Raw genomic sequence first — 27,652 nt, 5'->3', positions numbered from 1 at the left:
GGCTGTAATAATGGATGTAGGACTCGTACCAAAAATGCTTAATAAGAGGGTCACAAAAGACAAGAAATTATACAGAAAAACTAAAGTTGATGAATTTGGGACTTACCTTAAATCACAATTCAGTTGTTGGATAAGTGAAGGGAGTAACGTGGATACACTTTGGGCTAAATTTAAAGGAATCATTTGGGAAGAAGAGAAGAGATTTGTACCTGTTAAGAAGGGTAAAATGACCTCAGACCCTGTTTATTATACAAGGGAAATAAGAAAATTAAAAAGAAAATGTAGAATAGTAAACAGGAAAATCAAAGAGGGTAGGGAGAGTAGAGAAACTAGAAAACAGCTAATGAGGGAACTGAATAGAGTGAAAAAGGAAGCAAAAGAGAATTATATGAATGGCATTCTTCAAGAGGGTAATGACCACAAAGGGAAATGGAAAAAGCTGTATTCATATATTAGGAATCAAAAAGGAAAAGGAATCCAAATTCCTACAATGGTGGGAGAAGGGGGTGAACACTATTTAACAGATACTGAGAAAGCAAACCTCTTTAGTAGGGAATTCCGAGATTCAGTAGAAGATTGTCAGGACTTGGAAACCGTAACAGAAGATAGAGAGGGAGAGACACAGAGGGAAACAAGAAGCTTCTCATTCACAAATGAAGATATTTTCAGAGAAATCCAACTGCTTCAGCAAGGAAAAGCAGCAGGAAGTGATCAAATTACTGGGGAGGTATTAAAGACAATGGGGTGGTATATAGTGCCTTATTTAAAATTTCTCTTTGACTATGTCATAAATAATAGTGTGATACCAAAGGAATGGAAGGAATCTATAATAATACCAATTTATAAAGGAAAGGGTGATAAAAGGAAACCAGAGAACTACAGACCAATCAGCCTGACCAGTATAGTTTGTAAAATACTGGAGAGTTTAATAGCAAAGTACATCAGAGGGATATGTGATGATAAAAATTGGTTCATGAGGAGCCAGTACGGATTTAGAAAGAAATTTTCTTGCGAGGCACAACTGGTGGGGTTTCAGCAGGACATATCAGATCAGTTAGATTCAGGAGGCCAGTTAGATTGCATAGCCATAGATCTTTCCAAAGCCTTTGATAGAGTGGAACATGGAATATTATTAAAGAAATTGGAGGGAATAGGATTGGACGTAAGGGTTATACGTTGGATAAGAACATTTCTAAATTCAAGGGTTCAGAAAGTCAAAGTAGGAAATAATATATCACAGGAAGAGAAAGTCTCGAAGGGAATTGCACAGGGTAGTATAATCGGTCCGTTACATTTCTTAATATACGCAAATGACTTAGGGAACAATATAACATCGAAAATAAGATTGTATGCAGATGACATAATTGTTTATAGGGAAATAAATAACATTGAGGATTGTTCAGAATTACAAAGGGACCTTGACAGTATCCAGGAATGGGTTGAAGAAAATAATATGAAGATTAATGGAGGCAAATCAACTGTTACAACATTTACAAACAGGAGCTTTAAAATTGAATTTGAATATACTTTGGATGAGGTAGTTATCCCAAAAGATGGCAAGTGCAAATACTTAGGTGTGAGATTTGAAAGTAATTTGCACTGGAAGGGTCATGTTGATGACGTTGTTGGGAAAGCATACAGATCGTTACATGTCATAATGAGGCTACTTAAAGGATGCAACAAAGAATTAAAAGAAAAAAGTTACTTAAGTATGGTTCGTCCATTATTGGAATATGCAAACAGTGTTTGGGATCCTCACCAAGAATACCTAATAAAAGAACTAGATGGTGTGCAGAGGAAAGCAGCAAGGTTTGTAACAGGGGATTTCAGGAGAAAGAGTAGTGTATCAGAAATGTTAAAGGAACTTGGGTGGGAAACTTTAAGTAAGAGAAGGGAGAAAAGTAGACTTATAGGATTATATAGAGCGTATACAGGAGAAGAAGCATGGGGAGATATCCGTGAGAGGCTTCGGTTGGAAAATAATTATATTGGTAGAACTGACCACAAGTACAAAATTAGAAGGAATTTTAGCAGAAGCGATTGGGGTAAATTTTCTTTCATTGGGAAGGGCGTGAAGGAGTGGAACAGTTTACCAGGGGTAGTGTTTGATCCTTTTCCAAAATCTGTACAGATATTCAAGAAGAGAATAAACAACAACAGAGATAATAAATTAAATGTTAGAGGGCATTCGACCAGTGCAGGATATTGTAAATAATAAATGTGTGTGATTAAATTAATTCCATCCCCTGGTCTAAGGTGTTTGGACAGCCCAAGTAGGGGACTGCCTGTAGGGGTGAAGTACAGTGGGGACTTCGAGGGCCCTGGGACCGCTACGGTAGCTGTGAAGGCCCTTCAGGAACTCTGAAAAGTGGTGGCAAAAGGGGCTCTGGTTAAGACGCAGCAGGTCGTTATGCTACTTAGGTTCCAAAATGGGTAAAATATAAATATGTAAATAAATTCAATGTTAATTTTAATCTTATACCAGTTGTATAGTATTATTAGAAGTAATTTCACATACCGTACTGTATATGAGTTGACTATGTTTGTAAGATATTATAAGTAGAATTTTGTAAACAATATAAATTTATTAAGGATGATGTGTGTGTTTAATAGAAACAATTATTAGCGTAAATTGTATAATATTGTATTCTAGGAAAATTTTCTTCGTCTCCTGTTAATTTAAAATTTAGTGCTTGACAATAATGTATTTTAGTGTACCATTTGCCACCGAGGTAGACACCTCATTTGCAAATAAAGAGATTTTGATTTGATTTGAAATGGATTCAAGCAGAAATGAAGGGATGCACTTGCGAAACATCAGAAATTTTCGTATACACGACAGGAAAGTGAAACAAAGTCAAACTAACTGCACGCGTTTTAAACAATTTCTAACGAGTTCATACTTCAAGCCAAAAATAATATCTAGGCCTTTCCCAACGTCTGTTCAGTCAAGTTTCAAATATTCTACTTTTTGGGCCGAAGTACGTATTTTTTTAATTAAAGAAGGAGGAAAGAGCTGTAGATTCTAACTACAATGAACGGCTTCTAAATTTGGCACTGGAGAACGTTTGGTGAAGAAAATTTCAAGCTTTAATGTTCAACTTACGTTCAGTGTTTTAGATTTACCAGCAATTCGTAACTAGGGCTAATAGCTTAACACTCGTATGTGATGTGGATTGCCATAACGGGGTATATATACAATGTTTCACGCTAAGCTTTTAACATTCAAAGACCGAACATTACTGCCTACTGGCCATGGGTACGTATACTTTCACGACCGTAGGTCGGTATTGTCTTTGAGGTTGAGCCAGAGGTACTCCTGAAGCCTGTGGTAATGTGATTGGGAGGGCCCACGGAAAATAAAGGGTGGTTGGTACGCGTGGATGCTGCCTGTATGTTGCCTGAGGGCAACAGTATACAGTAAAGGGTTAAATTAAAGAAGGAGGAAAGAGCTGTAGATTCTAACTACAATGAACGGCTTCTATACTTGGCACTGGAGAACGAGGGCAAAGTTACACTCTCTATTTTCTTCAAGATTTAGTAGGTTATTTTTTTGCATCCAAGTGAGATATCAAATTTTTCTACGAAACAATTTTAAAGCCATCAACCAACAAGATCAGAACATTTTGAAAGGTGACGCAGCGGCGAATGGTAGTACTATATCCGAAGAATGCGATGATATACAATGAGTTTCTCTCATCGGTTGGCGGGCAGGCGCGCCCAGCTTATCTGCCTCCCGTTGACTCATCACTCCCCGCTCCGCGGCATGGCAACAAGGACAGGACTTCGCTCACTTTATGACATGAGATAACAATTAAAATTAATAAAATAAGAATTAAGAAATTTAGTGATTAAGAAGAAAATAAGCCCGTACCTTATGACAGGAGATGTTGCTAACGTTCTCCTCTTGCGTCCACACATTTCTGGCACCGTCTTAGGAAACCCCGATTCACACGCATCAGTTAGTCTTCCGTAGCTGAGGCTATTTCTCTCCGGATATGTTATTTCAGTATTAACATTTTCGTTCCCCGCCATACTGAGCTTTTCGAAACCCCCGCTTCTTGTCCAAGTTATCTTAGGGATTTTGTAGGCGTATGGTTTAATCTTTCAGCGATTTAATTTACTTTTTCCTCGTTAAGTACACTTTTATTAACGCTTCTAATCGATTAAAGAACCGGTTCCTCTCAATTTTTGTATGAGATTCCGCACGGTCTCTCTATGTGGAGGGCGTACATCTGGAAATTGTGTTACAAATCGTCTAACGACTTCCCGCAAAACTCTGTTTTCACATAATTATCGTACATACATTTTCTTTCCTCTACCTTGGACACATGTGGAGGCATTATGACAACTATACCCCGAAGTAACACTTCACAACTCGAGAACATTTGGAGAGACAGATCAACACTAAGGCCATTGCTCTCTCTACATCGACGAAAACCTCCCTTTTTTAGAGCAAAGCAAAAATCCGAAAAAGGGATACATGATTCCACTTACCGATAATCTGTGCGCCATGCAAGCAAGTAAGAAAAAAAAAAAAAGAAAAAAGAAAGAAAATTAAAACGATTTGACACTGATTACTGACGGTGTGTTTTAATACAAACTTGGAATTTCCAGGACAGACATGTCAATCTTCACAAATATCATTATTTATTTAGCGTATGACTCTTAGTGCCGGGAGTGTCCGAGAAAATGTTCGGCTCGCCTGGTGCAGGTCTATGACGCCTATGGATTGTGTTGTTAAAACACGACACAATCAAATCGTCACTGTGCATTAGAAAACTTGGCTAAATTTTAGGTTCTCTTTAGCTATAAATCGATAAATTTGCTAAGGATTTGAAAGAAACCTGTTAAAACACACCAGAACAGTGTAGTGAGAAGTCGATCCGGCATGAAGTGAGGATCGCGACCGAGTGTGCCTTAATGTTTGACTACACACTAGACCAGGGATGGCGAATCTATGCCACGCGTGTCACTTGGTGACACGCGAACACGATTTCGGTGGCACACCACATGCACATAATAACGTTTTTATGTACGTCTTGTACTGTAGACTAAACATATCTCGTGCATGGTATAGTTACAATGTTTCAGGTTTAAGAAATATATACCGAAAATCTAAATTCTAGTTCCATTCAGACGTACATTATGGCAACACTTCAACACTGATAGGTCCGGAAGTCAAGTGAGATAAATGTCAGAGGCGTCCGACGAACCGTTCGCTCACCCACATCAGCCAATTAGCGAAGTTTGGCTCATGTGTGGTTGCCAGAATCGCGTAATTATTCGTAGTGCATAACTGTTAATTGTTTCGAATTTTGTAAGAAAAATAGTTGCCAAGAGATTATCTCAACTTCGAGATTTGGAGAAACTATCGCACTTTATTTCAAAACCTTATAGTGCACAAATGAGTGCTATTAAGGCCATTTTTTGCGTGGTTATATATTGACAGTTTAGAAATGAAGTTGACTGAATTTCAAGTAAGCAGTATAGTACATCGGCAAACAAATTCCTACAACTTGGTGAAGAATTGTTGAAAATCGGGTGTGCTGTTGGTGATGAATATTCTTTCCAGAAGCCAGAGAGCTTAATACTTGAACAGCGGAACAGCCTCCCAGAGATGTTTTCGGCCATGAGGAAAGTTGCTACAGCGTTTGTTACTTTCTTTGATTCATCATACGCCTGCGAACAGCTATTTTATGCAATAAACATGTGAAGTCAACTGTTAGAAACAGTCTTAGTTCAGACCTAAGAGCTTCTTGTGTGTTATCGAAGACAAGTTAAGACCCTAACATAAATGACATGGCTACTAAGATTCAGCAACAAGTTTCACACTAAAGTTGAGAACGACATTTCATTTAAAGTCCTTCGGCAATATTAGTATTTTTGATTTCTATGTCCAATAATACTCAATGACGAAGTGTGTTACAATGGGCGCTTATTATATTAAAACAATGTTAGGTATTCTTAAAACTTACATATTAAAATGAATTTTTGCGGTATTGGCAAAATACTACCACGGAACATGCAATGAAATGTATTATTTTACGGTGTATGTGTAATTACGTATTATCAAACATAATTTGGAATTAGGGATGGAAGTCGGTGGTGGATTGTGGGAGCGGGGATTGTAGCCATTCCATAAGAAAACAAGTGGCACAGTATACAGTTGAGAAAAATAAATCAGACATAAAATGGCACACTAGTTGGGAAAGGTTCGCCATCCCTGCAGTAGACGAAGATACTGACCAATCTTCGATAATATTTGCTGTAGCCTACATTTGCCAGCGTGTCCGTTGTATTAGTCATGAAAGCCACTTCAGTGACGGCGACCGATCCGATTGAAAAACATAAAAAGGAGGCAAGTTAATACTGTTGCAATCAGATAACCGAGTCCATTTTACTAATTCGGAGTAGTCACATACGATGTTGTTGATAATTCAATTTAAGAGGCATTAACAACAGCGCGTCTGCCCCGACGTTCACGTATGAAACCACATACTCTATGTGCACTACATGGTTGAAGATTGTTCAGTTGACGTTCACGTTCAGCATCAAAGGCATATGTTCTGTAAATGAAGAGGGAGGATACTGGTTCCTCGAATGATGAGATTTTCATTGAAAATAAGAAGGAAAACGGCATTGAGACAAAGAACAGTGAAAGACCCTCGTTAGGGAAATTACGTCGGTTTGAAAGAGAGCTGGTGTCGATCGAGTATGGTCAGGGAGGAAAGCATGTAAAGGAAAAGAGCAGACGCACGTAATAAGTTGTAGAATTGGAGCATAAAATATGTATCTCACTGATGATTGGACACCCGATAAATAGCTTGTTACTATTGATTACACTCTCCGGAACGTACAGTTGAAATGACAAATCCGAAAATTCAAACTAGATCTAGACTGATACAGTCCTTTGTGAGACCTGACTTGTGTCGATTGTTTTAGTCTCATATTACAACTGTCCTGATTGCGCGTTCTTTTGTTACATATGAACTCAGCACTGTAATTGACTTGGCAGCCCGTTGGCTACTGTATTTATTTTTCATATTTTCTGGTTTACTCCGTCGCACATAATAATTGGAATGTCCGCGTGCAGTAAATTTTGTCACAGATACGGATACGAATCGACGCACGACCGTGGTAAGCATCGCTCTTTTGTTAGTATGGTAGTGATTATTGAAATATATGATGTGTTAATTCCCATTATACCACATTGTCTGGAGACCCAATATTTCTTCTTCTTGGATCCGGTTCAGAGGGTCCTGGGATCTATTTCCGACCGGATGGGGGATTTTAACCGCGTGTGGTTAATTGCCCTGCCTTGAGGGCTGGGTGTTTGTCTTTACTCACACTTCTTCAAATAACCTACATAAATCATACCACACTAAAAACCATCATAGAAAGACACTATAGTGAATAAATCCCTCCGCATAGGGTTGGCGTCAAGAAGGACATTCGGCCGTAAAACAGTGCCAAATCCACATGTGCGGCACAGTTCATACCCGTGACGCCGCCAGGGACTGAAAAACGGCGGAAGATTATTATTATTATTATTATTATTATTATTATTATTATTATTATTATTATTGGAAGCCCTTTGAAATCTGACCGTCCTTGCAGTCTAACGTCAGCCAGCCTGTCTCTCATTTAGGGGTCCCGGATGCGATTGTTGGCTAGGTCAGGTTTTTTTGTTGTAACCTAGATCTGAGGACTGGTTCGAGGTCCATTCAGCGTACGTGAATACTGTGACGGTGAAATAGCCGCTCCTGTCTAGAAAGACGGCCAAGAGGTACCGTCGAGCTGACCACGCGTTACCTCGTAATCTGCATGTCCTGTGGGATGAACAGTGGTCGCTTGCTAAGCCAAGCCCATCAGATCTGTAGTGCCAAGGGTGGGTTGGGGGTGGAAGGTTGTAATTTAGATTTACTAGCGGATGTGTCGTATCGCGTGAAAGGAAAATGTAAGCAAGTGATAGATAGACTACCTGGGAAGACAGAAGTATTGTAATCTGTCAAAAGACTGAAGGTTCAGTATTCCGGACACGTGATGAGTAACGAAATTACAACATATTTCGTGATGGTCTTTGTATTTGAGTAACGAATTTCGTTCGTCGTTTGAGATCCTCCTCTTCGCCCATTTTGTTTCATTCTTCGTAAATCAACTGTACAAGTTAACACCCCTCCAATGCGAATACGTTTAGAATTATGTTTCCCATTTGATGTGCAATGTCCTTTGAGAAGGATTGGCATGCAGGCCCACTGCAAAATGGTATATTAAGACGTTTCCCTGAAATTGCTGGAGAGAGTGGTATACATACCCGGAACATCACTGCTCCGCGGAAGAATAATTGTCTCACAGTGGTGGGACGAGACGTTTGAGAGTATCTATACCGGGTGGTTCAACAGCCCCTTATTTTTTCTGAGATAGGCAACCCAAATAACGGATATAATCTAAAGAACTTTGTCATTTAGTTTTATGAACACCAAACAGCTTGAAATTTCTCCTTATGGTCGATAAGGCTCTCCCCTACCTGTGTAATCACTGTAAATTGATCCATATACCTAGGAAATTAAAAACTACTACCGGGTATGTACATTTCCGCGCCAAATACTGAGGATCGTTCTGCAAACATGTGATTTATTGCGCCTTGAAATAACACTGGGACCCATAATACGACGGAATTAATAGATAATGCCACGTGCTCTGTAATATAAAGAAGTTAACCGAACGCTGTAAAGCATCATTGAAGACTTTAACAGGGTTATTAACTTTCGATGTGGAACGGACATACTTAAATAGGTCTACTATATCTCTAGCAAGCATGACGTATGTTGACTTCGTGGCTGAATCCGTTAAGGGCCGGAGCGCAAAGTGTGTACTGGCAGCGTAGTGATTCGAATCCACCACTAGGAAAATGTTTTGAACGGCAGAAGTGCTCCATTTTAGCGGGGATACAATAATCAATATTTATTTGCTATTGGTTTTAAGGGGTGTCCGCCTCTGTGGTGTAGTGGTTAGTGTGATTAGCTGTCACCCCCGGAGGCCCGGGTTCAGTTTCACGACCGCCTGTGGGTGGGGGACGCAGACGAAGAATACGCCCACGGTATCCCCTGCCTGTCGTAAGAGGCGACTAAAAGGGGCGACCAAGGGATGATTATATTAGAACCATGAAACTCCTTGTGATTAGTACCACCACGCAGGGAACACCATGGGTCGCTTTTCCTTGCGCGTAGTACCACTATGTTAGGTACCAAATAGGTTTGTGATTAGTAGCAAACGAGAGCGCGACGGCTTTTACAGTACCTGTGATTAGTAGAACTATATGAGCGACACCATGGGATGACGGAACCCATGGTTCTGGCTTGCCTATGATTAGTGCTCACTATATGAGGAACACCACGGGCTAGTACGAGTCCCTGTGGTTAGTACACTTAGGTGATGAACACCATAGGTTTGCGTTGCCTGTCAATGGCGCCGCAATGTGCGAAACACATTGGTCTGTGTTACATGTGCGAATTTCAGTACCTGTGAGTAGTACAATAATGTGTGGAAAACCGCGAGTCTACGCTACTCTTGTTTAGTACCGCAACATGACAAATACCATGGCTCTACTTTTCTAGCGATAAGTATCATTATGAGGGGCCGATGACTTGATTTTGGACCCCTTTCAACTACAAGCATCATCGATTTAGTATCGTGCTATAGAAGCAGTCCCTTGGTCACTAATACTATTGTTCTACGGCAGCTTCTGTGCATGTGAGGCACTGTGGGTCGGTTCCACTGATCGTTTAAAATTCATATCCATTCATTCATTCATTCATTCATTCATTCATTCATTCATTTATTTATTCATTCATTCTTCGTCCTCACGTTTTGAATTGTGGTCAGTGGAGGATTTTGGGTTTTTAATTTGTCATCTCATTTCGTACCATTAGAGGCCGATGACCTGGATGTTAGTTCCCTTTAAACAACAAGCATCAATCATCATCAATCATCAATCCCACGAAATTTGAAAAGTGGTACGAGGGCTGAAACGGGGTCCACGCAGCCTCGGGAAGTCAACTGAGTAGAGGGGGGGTTCGATTATCATCTCAGCCATCCTCGAAGTGGTTTTCCGTGGTTTCCCACTTCTCCAGGCAAATGCCGGAATGGTACCTAACTTAAGGCCACGGCCACTTCCTTCCCTCTTCATTGTCTATCCCTTCCAATCTTACATCCCCCCCCCCCCAACAAGGTCCCTGTTCAGTATAGCAGGTGAGGTCACTTGGGCGAGGTGCTGGTCCTCCAACCCAGCTGTATCCCCCCGACTCAAAGTCTCACGATCCAGGACACTACTCTTGAGGTGGTTAGAGGTGGGTTCCCTCGCTGAGTACGAGGGAAAAAACCAACCCTGGAGGGTAAACAGATTGAAAAAGAAGGAAAGAAAGAAAGAAAGAAAGAAAGAAAGAAAGAAAGAAAGAAACAAGTTATGTGGCCATATTGCAGTTACTGTAAACGGCGTTAACCGAAGAAAAAACTTTTGCACCACGTGAGTCGAACCTAATAGTAAACAGCTTGGCTGATGCTAGACCAGTGATGCGTGATTGAGCCACCTTAGCTATAGCGAAACCGTAGTGCGTAGCTAGCACGTTGTAGTCCTTATGGGCACTGCCTGTCCAAACGTGAGGTAGTGTTATTTGCAGCTGCAATCGTTTTACACATTCATTATAGATTAAGTAATATAAATAACACTGCCGCTAATTATTTCTACCATATTCTTGAGCATTATGTAAACGGTATAATTGTAGGCCATCAAAAAGCAGGTAGTAATGTGTGTTAGATGACTGATATACGCGTTAATTGGGTTACCTACCTCCGAATAAATAAGGGGTTGGGGACCCACCCGGTATATATATAAAATTCCTATTCTGTCTGCCACAGCGATACTGAGAAAACTAGAATGTTTCAGCAGCTAAAATTGGTACCAGTTATAGTCTGCTATGTCTTCTTTATAAGAAAATTACAATGAACCTCTCATGATCTCGACTTGTGTATGTTTTTGGAAGAAAGATACGTTTCTATCAGCGAAGTTATTGTCTCATATTCGCCATGATGACGTAGATACACAGCTATATCTATCGGCATGAGGCCGAACTACGTACGTCCTGACTTCTGTTGCCTTTCACAGATGTCTTGAGAAAACAGAACGTTTGAGGGACTTAAACTGGTACCAGACATGGGTTTCAAGAACAATGCAATGATGACCGTCATACTTGAATTGTTCAGTGAAAATTTTATCTTTCAGTGAAATGAATCAGTTTTTCCATTCTGGGGCATGGAAAAACATATTATCGGTAAGCACAGGCAAGAATAGCGCCATATTACTGTTTGGACACCCCCTAGGGGGTGACGTTTGCGGTGCCAGTACCGGTGCGCTATGCCGCGCTCCTCACCTGGCCTGTTGTTGGAAAATAAGTATAAAAAGAATAAAATATATTAGAGTGATAATAATAATAATAATAATAATAATAATAATAAAATGGTGAAATTTAAAACTGTTGTGTGAGTGCTGTTATATGGAAAATATGGTGAATCGCAACGTTATTCTTTACGTGCCATGACTGGATGTTATTAAAGGTTTCTAAATTGCTTTGAGCCAGCGGCAAGGGCTAGGCCTGGGTGGTCACCCATCCAAACGTTAGCCACGCCCGGTGTTGCTTGGTTGACCGGGCCTTGCCGCTGGATTGTGCGCTGGAATATGTTTATATTCCTGAGTATCGGGTGGATTTGGTACTTTAATTTAGAAATATAGCATTTAGTGTGGAAGTTTACAGCATTGGAAATACGGCAGTTCGTTGTGGTGCACCCGCTTCGGTGTCCGAGTGTTCCAGTGTTTTGTTGAGTTGGAGCTTTAAGGAGTGAGGTGATTGTGCTGTTAGGAAGTGAGGGCATGTTCTTGCTGACTTGGCGGGGATGGGATACTTGGAGACTTTAGTCTATGATGAGTTGTTTGCTTGGCATGGGCATGGGGGGTGGGGGGTTCTGGTTATGGGTAGATATGAGGTTTAGAAGTAAGTTCAGGATGGTGGTGGTGGTGTCCTGTCTGGTCAAGTAACTGGGCTGTTGGGTATAGGGTCCAGGGTTCGAGTGAGGTAGGATATTGGTGGCTGCATGTACTGTGGGTTTAGTGCTTGACTGTAGATGTTTGGCGTGTCTGTAGTGTTCCTTCACTGCCTTCTTGATAAAGGGACAGCCAGGGAATGAGGCGGCATGACCGCCTTGGCAGTTTGCACACCTCGGCTGGTCCCGCGGTACCGTGCAATCAGTGTGACGGTGTGAGCCGCCACATCTGTTGCAGCAGGTAGCCGCAGTGCAGGTAGCTGCAGAGTGGTGTAGTAGAAGGCAGTTGAAGCATTGTATGACAAGGGAGGGGCGGGGTGGGTCGTGGGTTCGAGTCACTGTTGTGTTGGTTTTATGTGTTGGCTGTCTGGCAGTCCTAGGAGCAGATTTTTTACGTCTCCTCCTAGTCTGAGTGTACTTGTTTATTGTGTCCGTGCCCGGTTGTGAGACTGATAGGGTCTCAGTCCCGGGTTCGGTTTCAGGTTGGGGGGAAAGGGGGGAGGTGAGGGGTGCATCATCTACGGTGTCATCTGTTTGTGTTGCTTGGTGCTGAGTGTCAGGTTCTGTTCGTGTGGCTGTTTCCATGTCTGAGGTGTGTTCGGAGCAGACTCTGTACTGGATGTTCTCAGTTCTTAGATGTTCAGAGATTGCATTGTAGCTTGCTTGTCTGTTAGTAGAAAATATTATGATACATCCATTACAGAGCTCTTGCGCCATTTGTACGTGTTGAATGACGGGTTTTATGGCTGTATATGTGTTTTTACGGTGGACGTACAATCGTTTGGGTGAGATGTCACTGAATGGGTCATAGGGAAGCGGGAAGATGAAGGGGTAGGAGCTGGAATAGCGTTCCTTGGTTCTGATTGCAAGTGGTTCGTTGAAGTTGGGTGGGTCCATGGTTTTCAGTGGGAGGTCGGTGTCTCGGCTACTCAGTCCACCGAGGTGGTCCCGACAGGGCTGGGTTAGGGCTGGGGAGACTTGGGTGTTTGTTATAAAACACTGGAACGGTCAAACTCAAAGAGGACCGGCGCGCTGATTAGGTGCTCGCTCAGTGGGCACGGTCGGAACAAGTGTAGTTTTACCGTGTCGCAACGGGACGGGTTCCGAACCAGTGACCACACTGAGGGCTCTGACAAATTGCTCGATACAGGGCTCTGACAAATTGCTCACAGGCTGGCTTGGTACTGCCTATTCTTGGCTGGCAGTTGGCGATTGTTGAATTCAAACAGGCTGTATTGCAGGTGGCCTGTTCTCCGAGAGCTAGGGGCTCTCTGGTGACTGGGCTTCGTGGCTTGGTTGGTTGGTACTGAGTACCGTAGTTTTCGCAGTAGACGTAGTGAGCTAGCTTTCAGGGTGCTAGTCTCTCGGGTGCTTGGTGCTGGGAGCGTCTGCACAGTGCGAGCGCTGGACTGCGAATGTGTGTTGTGTGGCAAGAATAGCCCGCCTTGTGGCCATGGTCGTTAACGCGTGAAGTCTATTTGGTCCGACGCCGTGGTTGGCCGGTTCGAGTCCCGTTCGTTGGAAATATTTTTACCATCGGTATATTGGCCGGCAGGGAAGTGGGGGCGGTGGAGTGGTGGTGGTATGCGTGCCAAAAGGCCTGGATTAAATTCGAAACCTCTCCGCAGTGCTCATATGGAGTGAGGGCATATGACACTGTTGATGGTGATTCGTCCGTCGGGTGGGAACGTAAAGCCTTGAGCAGACCTTTTGGTGCTATTCGACACGAGTAGACTATGTGTCGGCACCGGGCTTCACCCTCTCCTTTCCTACTATCATATATCACGTTATCAATGTCATCTCATTAATTCGTCTAATGAAGTTAACGTTTGGAAGGGGATCCGCTAGTAAAAGCTCACTACGAAGATTTATCTCACTTCATACTCGACTCAGTAGAGAAGCGGGTCAAGGGTTGGGATTACAAGGTGTGTTTGAGGAATGACATCTTAACAAATGGTGATCTTGGATACTTCGTTGTAGGTGTTTCTGTGGTAGAGATATGATTCAGCTGAGATGGAATTTTGTTTGCCTGGTTCTTTCTCGACAAAATACCTCTCATTCAACGAGCTGAGATTGTCTTTTTTTTTCGCACATAATAACATTGTAATTTATTGGCATAAGACTGAACCAAGTTCTACTCTCTGCATTGGAATTTTCGCGTATTCGATGCGACGACAGACAACAATCGTTGATGCTTCTCATTCAGTGCAGCGAGATTGTCATGCAACATTAACATCATCTAATTGCATTGGACTGAACCAAGTCCCGCTCCGCTGTCTTCTTGGACGTGTTCGCATTACGGAGGGCGATATTAGAAAATGACAGTAATTCAATATTCAATATTTTTGGGTTCTGTGTATTTAAGCGTCTCCATTTGCTCGCACTATAATGGCAGATTTAATGAGTGAATTCGAATCTGGTTGATTATTTATCTGGAAATTGTATTAATTATTTGTTTCACGGTAGCCTCCATGGCTCAGGCGGCAGCGCGCCGGCCTCTCATCGCTGGGTTGCGTGGTTCAAATCCCGGTCACTCCATGTGAGCTTTGTGCTGGATAAAGCGGAGGAGGGGCAGGTTTTTCTCCTGGTACTCCGGTTTTTCCTGTAATCTTTCATTCCAGCAACACTCTCCAATAGCATTCCATTTCATCCGTCAATCATGAATGATTGCCCCATAGGAGTGCGACAGGCTTCGGCAGCCGTCACATTTCCTATCCTCCCCGCTGGATGGGAGCTTCATTCATTCATTCATTCTATTCCTGACCCGGTAGAATGACTGGAAACAGGTTGTAGATTTCATTTGTTTTACGATATTGTCTCCAGAGAAAAGGCCACAAAATGGTTTTTCTTGGACTTAGTTTAACCGACTATACTTCCACACAAACGAGATAATAATTGGAGGAAATGTCAAATGTCAAAACATTGATTATGACACGCATTGTGTATGTGTTTATCACGATGGCTTCAAAATTAATATTTACGATAGTGTAAGGACTAATACGTAGTTGCCACGACAGAAGGATTTTATATTTAGGCAGTTCCTGACTTTTGTCCCATCTTTATCACCATGTAGATCATTTTCCTAACATAATCGATAGTGGAGTTTACGCCATCGCTTTCGCTGCATCCGCCACTTCATCAGAAATCCGTCGGAAGAACATGACGTCCATGAAGGCATGAGGTTACACCTGAAAGAATTTTCGATCGTCAAAGGCGGTATGAATTTCGTGTGTTAAATTAATACATTTTAAATGAGTTGACCATCCAACCTACTACAACTCCACGAGGAAGACGAAAAGAGTTAACAAAGGCAAAAGTGACAAATGTAAAATATGGAGTAACAGAGACAAACAACTGAAGCAAAACGATACGTTTGGAGAAAGATGAATTGAGTAGTTACGTCATTGAAAAGAGAGAGTAATGACATGGCTAAATTCGCAAACCTCTATGTCCAACATAAGAATGTTAGAAGACGCGTAGGAAATGAGACAGGTTCAGTAAATCGTGTGGGACGAGGCAACCGTGGCTCCCCTTTACGCTCTTTCAGCAGTACGTCAGCTACTTGCGATGAGCAACAAATCACCTTTCGCTAGAAAAGCGATCTTTCTTGGAGCAGTGCCCGGCAGTAATTCCTCAATGTTAGGGAACAGTTGTTATCCAGTCAAGTTTTAAATATTCCACCGTATTGCTCAAAATCAACTCTACTGAATGACTTCTAGAACTCGAAAACGGAGAATTAGGTCAGGTGGCCTTGTTAAAATAAAAATAAAACGGGTTTTTTAAAGTATTATACAGGATTCTCGTGGTTCTTATTGTCATACAAATGAGAGTACAATGTTTTACAAAGTACGTAGCAATTTTTTCGCCCGAGAAACGAACAAGGTAACATCATCAACCAATAGGTTCTGAATAATTTGACAGGTGACCAAATAACGTACATTAGCATTGGTTCCATAATGTGCGATGATGTTACTGAAGTTAATAAAGCTGGTTTGTGCAATGGAACGAGATTGAATCTACGGAAGCTAGACAAAAATATTATTCATGCAGCAATTCAGATGGGATCAGCTTCAGGAAGAAAGTGTTTCATTCCAAGAATAGATTTAGCACCTATGAATCCGGCTATACCATTCGTTCTTAAATTCTTAATTTAGCCTTCTCTGTCACAATGTGTAAGTCACCAGGATAAACTTTAAAGTTCGGAGAAATCTCCCCACTCCAGTGCTTCGGAGAGTTGTATGTAGCTTTCTCAAGAGTATGCAGATCCAAGTACAACTCCGATCTACAACTGCACTCAGTATGGTTTTTAAGGAAATTCTACCATACATGGTTTGATTCCATTCAAATGTCGTATAAAACCTGGAAATTGTAACTTTTATTCGTAACATATATTAATAGTCTATTTAGAATTTCCAATGACTTTAAATTTCGACTGTCGAAGAATGGCTTATGTACTAGCTACTGATATAATTCATTTGAAGTTGAAACTCTCACATTCTTAAAACAAGAAGTAAACTAAAAATGATTCAAATGATGATTTGCGTGCCACCTGTAGGTGGGGGTGTAGTATGCATTCACCATATCTACTGACTGTCGTTAGAGACGACTAAAGGTGAACCCTCGGGGGGCGTCTACTTGGGAGCTTACATTGGCGATAGCAAGGCCTCAAGCTGGGTGTAACATTGCTTCCTTAATTATTGTAGTTGGTTATATGAATATCTCGCATCGTACTTTTCACAAGAGTAGCATTGGTCAGTGTCTACCTCTGAGGTGCATCTGGTTGGTCGATGACATTTTAGTGAGTTTAGATGTAACTTCGTGTAATTGGCTTCTGGTATTGTAAACAACTCTGTCTCAGTGTCTTAACATCTGTGGTATATGAAGGAGCGTTAAAACAAATTGTGAGTAGTAGTAGTAGTGACATAGGCGGCTTGTATTGTGGTTACTGACAATAGCTAATGTAAAAATATACCTGAGTCAAATTTCAAAATTTGTATTTGTTCCACAAATTTCTTTTTTAACAAAGAAGTACTATGTTTTTCGGTCTGATGCTTCAATATATTTATCCTTAATGTGTTTTATTGTTATTAATAATAATAATAATAATAATAATAATAATAATAATAATTTAGCGTTATCTCTCTGGGACATGAATAGGCCTACTTATATTGTATTTTTATCTCCACTTAGGCTGGATCCTTTTCTTATTTGAATTGTAGAACTTTTTTTCCCGTTTTATTTGAATTGTTCGTTATCCGTTAATTGTCTTTCATTCACCTTATAATTTTGACCTTCACAGTATGATACATATACATTTATCCTATCTTAGACTGTTCTGTTGTGCTGCTCTGGTGGAACATCTTAGCCCTTTGCATGTCCATAAAAAGCACAGATTATTAATGGAATATGTAAACAACCAAGGATGACGCTTGTGCAGTTTGAAGAGGATAACAGGACGAAGAATAACTAACCTCTTCACTCGACCCTGTTATTTTTGTTTGAATTTATGTGGATTGAGTGCTGAACAGTCGTAGTTATGTTCTGGTGAGAGTATTTTACTTCCTTCTCCAAGACTGTTATTCGGATTGAGGTGCACCCTCGCTTGCTGACGTAGCAAATAGTCCACGTAGTGTCATATTAAAGGGTCGCACATCCTGACCAGAGGCCTAATACATCCTCATAACTGTCGCAGCTCTGTGCATTTCCTTACTACCATGTATGTAGTAGTCTGCATTTTGTCCTAACGACCTCTCCTTTTATTAATTCATAAATCTCATGCATAGACCCGATCGTTCTCTGTAATTGTTTTCTTCAACAAAGAGTAAAGCTTTCTCCACATTCAGTGGCCATTCAAAAGAGCTTCACAAAGTCAGCTCGATCCCTAATAACAGTCTAATGAAAAACGTGAACGGGCTCTTCTGTAACATTGTGGCGATTTTGTCGAGAACAGAGCGGTTAGTAATTCGAAAGGCTTGAGGTCGAGGCCGGATTCTCATCTTATCTTTCAGTATGGCATTTGGTTCTTTGCTTAGTGTGCAAGCACTAGAAATGAGGATATTCGAGTGCAGGATACAAGTGACAGTGTTGAAAAGCTGAAAACTATGAACGTATCATAGAGCTTCTACAGCAAGCAGCGTAACAGTCATGTGTGGTAGGACGAGTTGACCAAGATTAGGAAAATGGGAGAAATGGAAGAGAGAGAACTGACAGAAGTGAATTAATACCAGTGTCTGTACAGCACACATCTCTGTGGACACCGAATATATCCCCCTAGTTGTAATTTTGGTCGGTTGGTGTAATATTCTGTTGAGATACTTGGATAAAAGAAATGGGAAAAATTAAAAAGTGAGAAATATTTTTGCGTTGTATATGTTCAGTTCTAAGGAAATACGATGTTCAAACCTGAGAATGGTAGCCTATACCGAATGAATCATCATCATCATCATCACCACCACCACCACCTTGATCTTCAACAGTGTCCATCCTTTGGCCCAGCCTGATGTTGATTGTGAGGCAGTTTTACGACCACATATCTGTCGTGGTCCTAAGGCTGAGGACTTGGGAGCGTAAATTGAATCTTAAAAATTAATTTACGTTCAATAGAACAACACACACATGCTGATTAGACTATATATAAATTATTCCACAACCACCCAATATTTACAAAATATACAATTTACGCAGCTTGGTAGTAGACGTTGACATCCCTCTTCTTTTGTGAAATCCAGGTAGTCTCTTGATTCTCTCGAGGGACGAATGCAAATCCACGGGCTCGAACTCGGTTTTTCAACTTCAGCACACACAAATGGACTGGTTCTTATTACCAACGGGTAGAACTACTCTCCTGTACCTCTTAGCATACTCGCTCTCTAACTTCTCAAACTTCACACTGATAGAGAGATCACCGGCGAGTTGGCCGTGCAGTCAGGGGCGCGTGGCTGTGGTCAAATGTCACACTGAGGACCTCTCAACTGATATAGAAAGCGTCTTAATTCTTAGTTTTCTTTCTTTTTGCAACTTGACGAAACAACAGACGTGGCTTGATTAGCAGTGTTACTTGTATTTGTCATAACCGTTTTCGAAAGCATAATCGAGTAATTTCGCACTTCTCGAGAGTTTGTTTAAAATGTCATTAATAGGTATGTGTCTGAACAGTAAATCAGCTAACAGAAGGATAGTGATGTTCGTACAGTTGGAGTAATCAAAGCTGTGGTGCAGTTCTGAGCAAGTAGTCATTGTATACTGCATCGACGTTCGCTTTCGTCGGAATGATGAAAAATGTTTTAAGAACTGTGTTGGATGATGTGATCAAATAAGCCGAGAACGCTCAATGCAAGACTGTTTAGCTTGTTTTGTGAAGAAATGGGTAGCATGCATTAAACTTTATTGCTTCGTGCAGAAGTAAGATGGCTATCTCGGGGTAAAGTTGTCGTGGAGTGCTTGAACTTCGATCGGAAATGTATTAAGTTTTTTTTTAATTGATCACCCATTTCATCTCTCTGAATGCTGAGAAATACTACTTCGTTTTAGCAATTAGCTTACATTGCAGATATTTTTACAAAAGCAAGAGAACTAATTATCTTTAATGCCAAGGAGAAAGTGTGTCTATATCCACCGCCAGGGACAAAGTTACACCGTTTCAGCGAAAACTTAAATTGTGAAAAAAATATGTTGCAAAGTTATCATAGTTATAAGTATGCATGTAATTATTCAGAAGTGGATTTTATAAATACCTCTGTATATTTATGAACTCATGGCTATTCATGGTATTTAATGTAGAATACCTATTGCCAACGTTAAATACGTAATATTCATGTAATACAAGTCATCCTCATTGATTTGGAGTACCGAGACTGATCAGTTACCGTAAAACTATTGCTTGTGAGGAAACAAGGAGGAAACCGTCTCACTTCATTTCCCAAGAAAATGCCATGAAATGCACGTCAAAGATAGCATCAGCTGTTCGTATTACCACTGCGGTACGCCGAAGATCCTTTATATGGATAATAATACGGGTACGGAGGCTTATATTCGTAATAGGATTTGTTTGAAAATCCGTGACTGTGAAGTCCAAAGGGATCCGTGATCAAAACTTATGGAAACCACTTGTTTATAACACTATTTGTAAATTAAGAAAATTTTAAAAAAACATGGCAAGGATTGATTGTCCCTTAGTGTATCTCACGCAACATCTTACAGCAATTTTAAATACACATAGCCTCACAGAGGCTTCCTCGAACAATGCTAAAACCGTACAAGAGACAGTAGGCGAGTCCCTTCTGTAAATATATACTGTATATATATTTAAAAAACTGTATCCTTTCACGTAGTGCGGAGTCTACTTCTCTACACATTGTTGTCTACTTCTCTACACATTGTTTGTACTGTTGTGTACGAACTATATCCAACGCTACAGTTGTCGCTCGAGAATTGTCCAACTCGTCCAACTAATATGAATCTTCCATGAGGCTGTCTTCTAAAGAAAAGACGGACACAGCATCACAGAGGACAGATATATTAGGACCAATATTACAGAGAACTCCATTCACCACCATTTCGTACACTCTCGTCACATCAAAACTAATCTCAACGGTCTTTTAACTGTTCTTAATTTACAATTGTGTTATAAACAGGTGGTTTCCATAAGTCGGGCTGTAGAGCCATGGGGTTTGGTTTGGTTCATGTCTTCTTGCTTTTGTTTATTTATAAATACTATGGCATACTCTGCTAAGTATATTGTATACAATTGACCCTTGTGTGTGGGTGGCGGGGCGGGGGGCTCTAGTTACCTAGGATTGGTATAGATTATTATACTTTAGTGTTTATTACGTTGAGTGAAGGAGTGTGATGAAATTGAGGATTGAGAAGATATAAATGAGTTTGGTACAGTTATAATCCAAGCAATTTCTTGAAATTGGAATCGGAAAACTGTTTCAATGACGATCAGTGCTAGGATTGCAATATAGGCTTCATGTACTACCATGGATATGCATACAGGCTTTCGCCAACATTGGGCCAGTATTTCCCCGTTGTAAAAAAAAGGGAAACCACGGTAATTCATCTTCACGGTTCCCGACAGTGGGATTCGAGGTAATATCATTGAAGGTAAGCTTACATTTGTACGACCGTAGCGTATGTTATTGACCCAATCTTAATTCACTTTGTACATCTAAGGGTACTTTCTGAATCAAAACTACTGCGAAGCTACCATGTTCTCTGCTTCGTTGCTTGTGTTATGTAAAATAGCCGTTTTGGAAACTGTGCAAATATGTATTAACACTTTTTAATTTGCTACTTTTATTTCCTTTTCATTGCGTGTATCCATTTCTTCAATTAAACTAGTCCCCTCTGTGCAACAGTTGGTTGAGTGTCAGCCGGTGGATTATTATTATTATTATTATTATTATTATTATTATTATTATTATTATTATTATTATTATTATTATTATTATTATTATTCCATCTGATGGCGATGATCGTTAAGGCGTTAAGTTTTTATGGTCTGACATCGTGGTTAACTGGATCAAGTCCCATCCGTAGAAGAAAAAAAACACGATCAGAATGTTGGCCGGTGGGGTAGGAGAGGTGGTAGAATACAATGTCTAATCACTAGACTGCGAGCTATGAGCCTTAAAAAAAAGCTATTTGTTCGGGGCGTCGACTCATGTGGATTCTTTACCCCTACTGGCACCATATTGTATGAAACTGCGCGGTAGTGTGGAATTTTGTGTCCCCAGACCAGGGATATTAATCATTACAATTAAAAACCCCTGGCCCGGCCGGGAATCGAACCCGGGGCCGCCGGGTGACAGGCGGATGCGTTGCCCCCTACACCGCGGGACCGGACGAGCTATGAGCCTAGATTCAGTTCCATACCTCTGCACAGTATTGACATGGAGTGAGAGCATGTGACACTGTTGATGGTGAATTCGTCCGTCGGACGACGTTAAGTCTTCAGTTAACCCATCGTTGTCATTCGACAGGAGTAAACTATGTGCTGAAGCCTTTCTCTCTCTCTCTCTCTCTCTCTCTCTCTCTCTCTCTCTCTCTCTCTCTCACACACACACACACACAGAGGTCGTCCATGGGCGTCCAGGAGAAAGATCTGCACCAGGCCTCTCCGGAGGCCTCGCGAAATCATCATCATCATCGTTGTTTTTTTTAGTTACCTTCATCATTGTATAGTTGTTCGTTATAACTTATTTATGAATAACCTATGTACTGACATTTCCTGTCTGTATCATATTTGTATGTCCTAATAAATTACATATCTAGTAACATCTACTTCGCTTTTCGTAGCTCAAGTGCATAAACGAGATGACTGTGTTGTCCCGAGACTTAAAATAAAACATCACCCATGTTTCGTAAGAAATCCTGATTTTTAATTTAATTTTTGATCGTGCATATTTTATGATTGGTGTCTTGTATCGGCTGTACCGACCATATTCACCCCAGGCATGTGGTGGGAAAATAATATCGTAACCCAGTTGTCTCATTCCCAACCTTGGACAAATAATTAATAACCAGTAATGTCTCTAGTACCCACATCATCATTAATTTCTAGCTCTGAGAATGTTTTTCGTTTCTTCTGCAATACTTACGGATGTATCAAAAATTTGAAGGTGTAACTTAATCTAACATGTTTTATGTAGGCATTTTATGTAAATTAAATCATTATTTTGCCTGTTGATTAAGCTGAATCGGATTCAAAATTCTTTTTTTGCCCTCAACCATGATCTTCCCAGACTCTCAAAGGTTAACCATTTCCTTCGTACATTTGAGCAATTTGGGTTCCTCCGTTACATTTCCGTATGTGTTACGCCGTAATTGCAGAAGTCTTTCTGGCTTACAATCTTTTCAATGTATTTGTATTCATTTTATTTGTATTGCAATGGCCTATGTCATAAAAGCAGCCTCTTCAATATTCATCTCTGCAGCTTCTACAATTGAAAATCAGTTATGATAAATGTTATTATCGACCTCGATCAAAAATCACCCAGTATTTTCAACCGTCCCTTGCTGCTATATACGCCAGTGCCCTGTAGGGCCTAAAGCTCGTCTAGCCTCACAACCTCATCAAAGCAGTTTTATCCTTAATTCCAACAATCGTCCAATCTACCTACTGGAATTGTTAGGTGACTTATTAACATTAACGAATATGTGTCACTTTGTTTTCTCCTTGTTGAAAATCTGCACTTTTCACTTTGTCGTACAATTATTGAAATCAAATAGCTGTTCCATTTCTTCCCTTTCCCGAATGCCAATAGTGTCGATCATCTGTCTGCTAACTTGGCCACTGGCGTCCAGTCCGACTCGTTCACTCCAAAGGTGTCCATCCACGCCTCTCAAATGAAAGTGGACTTCTTCGGGCGTATGTGTTAAGCTTGTTCAAGACATTTTGTATATTTGATTTACAGAAAAGAGGTGGATTATATGGTAATAGCGACCTGAGAACAACTTGTGCCTACGATATATAGTGTACTCACTATCATTCCCTATTGTAGAACAGTTGTTGTTTTGTTTAAATGGGCCTAAGATCTAGGTCATTGGCCTTATAGTATACCATTCGCCAGCAAAACGAACTACGGTAAACCATACCACTTCCAGAGAACATAGACCTTCTTCTACCGCCTTTCCCACACCTGTGGGGTCACGGGTGCGAACTGTGTCGCATATGTGGATTTCGCCTTGTTTTACGGCCGGATACCCTTCCTGACGCCAACCTTATATGGAAGGATGTAATCACTATTGCGTGTTTCTGTGGTGGTTGGTAGTATTTTAATTATTTTACGGTACATGAGGGGAAATATTTTAGATTATTTTCTGTACATTTCATAGTGTTGGAACAAACACAAACACCCAGTCACCGAGCCAGAAGAATTAATCAAACACGATTAAAATCCCCGACCCTGCTGGGAATCGAACCCGGGACCCTCTGAACCGAAGGCCTCAACGCTGACCATTCAGCCAATGCGCCGGGCAGAGAACATAGATTTTATTTTATGAAAAATATGTTGAAGCACAAATGAAGAGTTACAAGAGGTTAGTTCATATCTTTCGCATAAATTCCCTAAACTTACAATTTATGGAATTAACATTTGTGAAAAATCATAGTTTTGGAGAACGTCGGTAGCAAGGAAAGGAGCTTTTTCAGTTACGTTTTTCGTTGGGAAATCTGAGTGTGTCCCTGATGGTGTGCAACTGGCTTTAAGTTCAACAAATATTCTTTCTCTAACAGCAAATTTTCATGCTGAGTGAGCAAGAGTTTGTCATTAAGAACTACAAAATATATCTACTTATTTAAGGTTATTTATGTATTTATTTATTTGATTATGTATTTGTTTTATTATTTATTCATATGTTTATTTATTCAATGGAGAAAAATATTTGGATTTTATGGTTATATACATGAGGAAACATTAGTTTCAACGGAATTGTGCAATTAAAGCTAGTCCCGTTCTATATTAACTATATACAAATGCCGTGGTCTAATCGTTATTCTGATCATTGGTTCGGGTATAATCTTAGCACGCCGTAAATTTGGATGTGGTTAGAAGGTCATAATGATATACTGTCATCTTTGGGAGCACAATCGAGAAAATATTTTAAAGTATTTTAATTATTTTACTGTATATGAGAGGAAATATTTTAGATTATTTTCTATACATCTCACAGGAATTATTTCGCAACTACTATTACACTACTCGTAAGGAGTTTTTAATTTCTTATGTTTAAGTGTTTTGCTCTCGTTATCATGAACTTTCATGTTTTGAGATGATTTCTTGTAATATTTCGTTTTCATGCTCACTGTATTTGTTGTTTTGTAATTTATGTTTTATTTTTGCTACCGTACAGCTCTCACCAGGTTTTGCCACTGGGATTCATATTCCAATTGCAACACATTTATTATTACTTTTTATTTAGCGTATTATGCTTATTTGACAATAAAATGAAGTAACATTAAATGAAGACATGCTAAATTTTATGCTCACCCACCGTAGCAATAGCTTTCCGTGGCTTTCCTACTCGGAAATCAAAACTCAGTGTGTAGCAACAGTACCCCCAGTTTTTACTTGGAAATCGAACCACTGGGACGCGGCGGCTTTGATTAGTTACAAATGTCTGAGTATTGCCCAGATTTTGAACCGCAGCCGCCTTATTGTAATTTCAACAACCATGTCACTTGGCTGTCACGCCTCTTTTACTTCTTCACGAATAATAATAATAATAATAATAATAATAATAATAATAATAATAATAATAATAATAATAATAAGGGCTTTACGGCCCACTAACTACTTTTACGGTTTTCGGAGAGGCCGAGGTGCCGAAATTTTGTCCTGCAGGAGTTCTCGTACGTATCAGTAAATCTACCGACACGAGGTTGACGTATTTGAGCACCTTGAAATACCACCGGACTGTACCAGGATCGAACCCGCCAAGTTGGGGTCAGAAGGCCAGAGCCTCGACCGTCTGAGCCACTCAGCCTGTTTGCTTCACGAATATCAGATTGATACGTGACAGGGGCTACAATTGATTCCTTCCCAATCCAGCCGCTGTTAATTACAGATTCATCCAGCATTACTGATGCTGCAGCAACACAGGTTATGATATGCATACTTCCCACTGTCGGCAGCCCTGAAGATGCTTTTCCGTGGTTTACCATTTGCACACTAGCCAAATGCTGGGCTATACCTTAATTAAGGCCACGGCCGCTTCCTTCCCACTCTCTAGGCCTTATCTGATCGTTGCCATAAGACCTATCTGTGTCGGTGCGACGTATAGCAGATTGTTAAAAAAAAGAAAAAAAAGATGCATATTTTAATTACAGGAGACTTGTTCAATATCTCGAGACCCTTAATACAAAGCAATGGCAAATGCGGGTCGGAAATTAATCATACGAAACTTAAGATAGCCTTCAATTTGGAAAATTCCACTCCTCCTAAGAAATAGACTGGTAAAAGAGAGGTACAATGAATTCCACGAAAATGGAAGAGGAAATGGGAAAGTGAACCGTGATTGTGTCAGGTCTGTGGCGGAATATGAGTGCAAACTGATAGATTTGGTATATAGCACGCAATTAATTTTAATCCAAAACGGATAATCAGTGTTAGTGTTCTAGGAACATGCTGAGATTTTCCGTATATTGGTTGTATGTTTTCAATCAGAATCTTAATTGACTACTTAAGTATTTAAGGACATGTGATCATATTCTTGTTTTTATGTGAAGTACAGTTGACGTCATAGCACTAAGCGCCTCTGCGGACTATCTGAACTCGCCCGGAGATGTGAGGGACCTTTTGTGAAATAATGCACAGTCGAAGCTTTTGTGTTCAAGGAGTGTGCTTCCTAGTGCGTGTTCGCACTCTCTATCATGCAGGTACCTTTATTGTTTCTTACTGTTTTGTTCTTTAATGTCACTTAAGAATCCTGAAGCATTGTTCTTAAAATAACAATTTTAATGCTGTTCTCTGCAACTAAATATATTTTCTTTATTTCGTAAAGTCGATTATGTTGAGCGTTACTTTTTATAGTTCAGTGGATCTAAGCTCGCGAGATTGGAAGTCGATTTTGTGCTTAGTCGTTTTGATAATAGCCATTTTATTGATCAGAACTTTATAGAATAAGTATCATAATGTAACCGCCATTAAATCTGCTGTAATGTGAGTTAAGTTGGCCAATACATTTTAGGAAACTGAATTACAATAATATTTTGTGGGTAGAATCTTATTTTTTCGCTATCGGCAATGTTTTAAGTTCATCCAGTGAAGTTCTTTCTCAAAAGCATACTTATTTATAATGATGACATAGCAGAGTGCTTATATTGATTAATTCAAACATTAATATGTTCCATTTTTAGCCCTACAGTTCATAAGTACTCGAAAATTTATTTGTAATATTTATTTTATTCCATTTAGGACAGCCTTTGAATTTCATGTCGAACTAGAATATTACATCTCGCACTATATAACTATAGTTTTAAAAGATTCCTAAGTTTTTAAAACGGACGAGTAACATGCGAAGTACTTACCGGCAGCCAGGGTGACGGTTTTAACGTAGCTCTTGACAACAGAAGATAGACTGATAGCTGTGTGGGGGATGTGGTGGGATGTTCGTCTGCACTGCCGTCACATTCTGGACCCAGCACAGTTCATTAAACACACACAGCTTCTCTACTAACTCGTCCCGTGATTCTATCTTTTAAAATATTATGCTTATGTATTTAGTAGAAAAATATGACCTGATGTTTTATGTTTTAAATATTTGGTTGTTACTCCTCAAAAAGGGTACTTTATTTATTGTTTGCAAGCAGTTATTTAAGGCTTATCCATTGATTCGTTAACTTGAGAGATTAAGTAGTGACTTTTAAGGATTTTTAATAGTAATGTTATTAAATTGTTGAGCGTTAAAAAATTATTCGTTTGTTATTATTTTCTTGCGTGACTGCTGTGCCACGTATTAAATCATTGTATTCCGCGAGTTAAATGATTTTAGATTATAGGTTGTTTAGTTACGAGATACATAGCTCAGCTCACTGTCGCGTGTGTGGTGG

General features: G+C 40.2%; 1 protein-coding gene across 1 annotated transcript in view; it reads right to left on the bottom strand.

Annotated features, from left to right (window-relative positions):
- Positions 1-27,258, bottom strand: part of LOC136866095 (uncharacterized) — a 629,091-nt gene extending 601,833 nt beyond the window's left edge. Inside the window, exon 1 of the mRNA XM_068226418.1 lies at positions 27,131-27,258. The gene's annotated coding sequence lies outside the window, so the exon portion shown is untranslated. The remainder of the gene's footprint in view (positions 1-27,130) is intronic.
- Between the last annotated feature and the right edge of the window lie 394 nt (positions 27,259-27,652).

The sequence above is a fragment of the Anabrus simplex genome, chromosome 1, assembly GCF_040414725.1.
Source record: "Anabrus simplex isolate iqAnaSimp1 chromosome 1, ASM4041472v1, whole genome shotgun sequence".
Classification (NCBI taxonomy): domain Eukaryota; kingdom Metazoa; phylum Arthropoda; class Insecta; order Orthoptera; family Tettigoniidae; genus Anabrus; species Anabrus simplex.
Note: the sequence above shows the minus strand (reverse complement) of the source record. Positions and strands in the feature narration are given on the sequence as shown.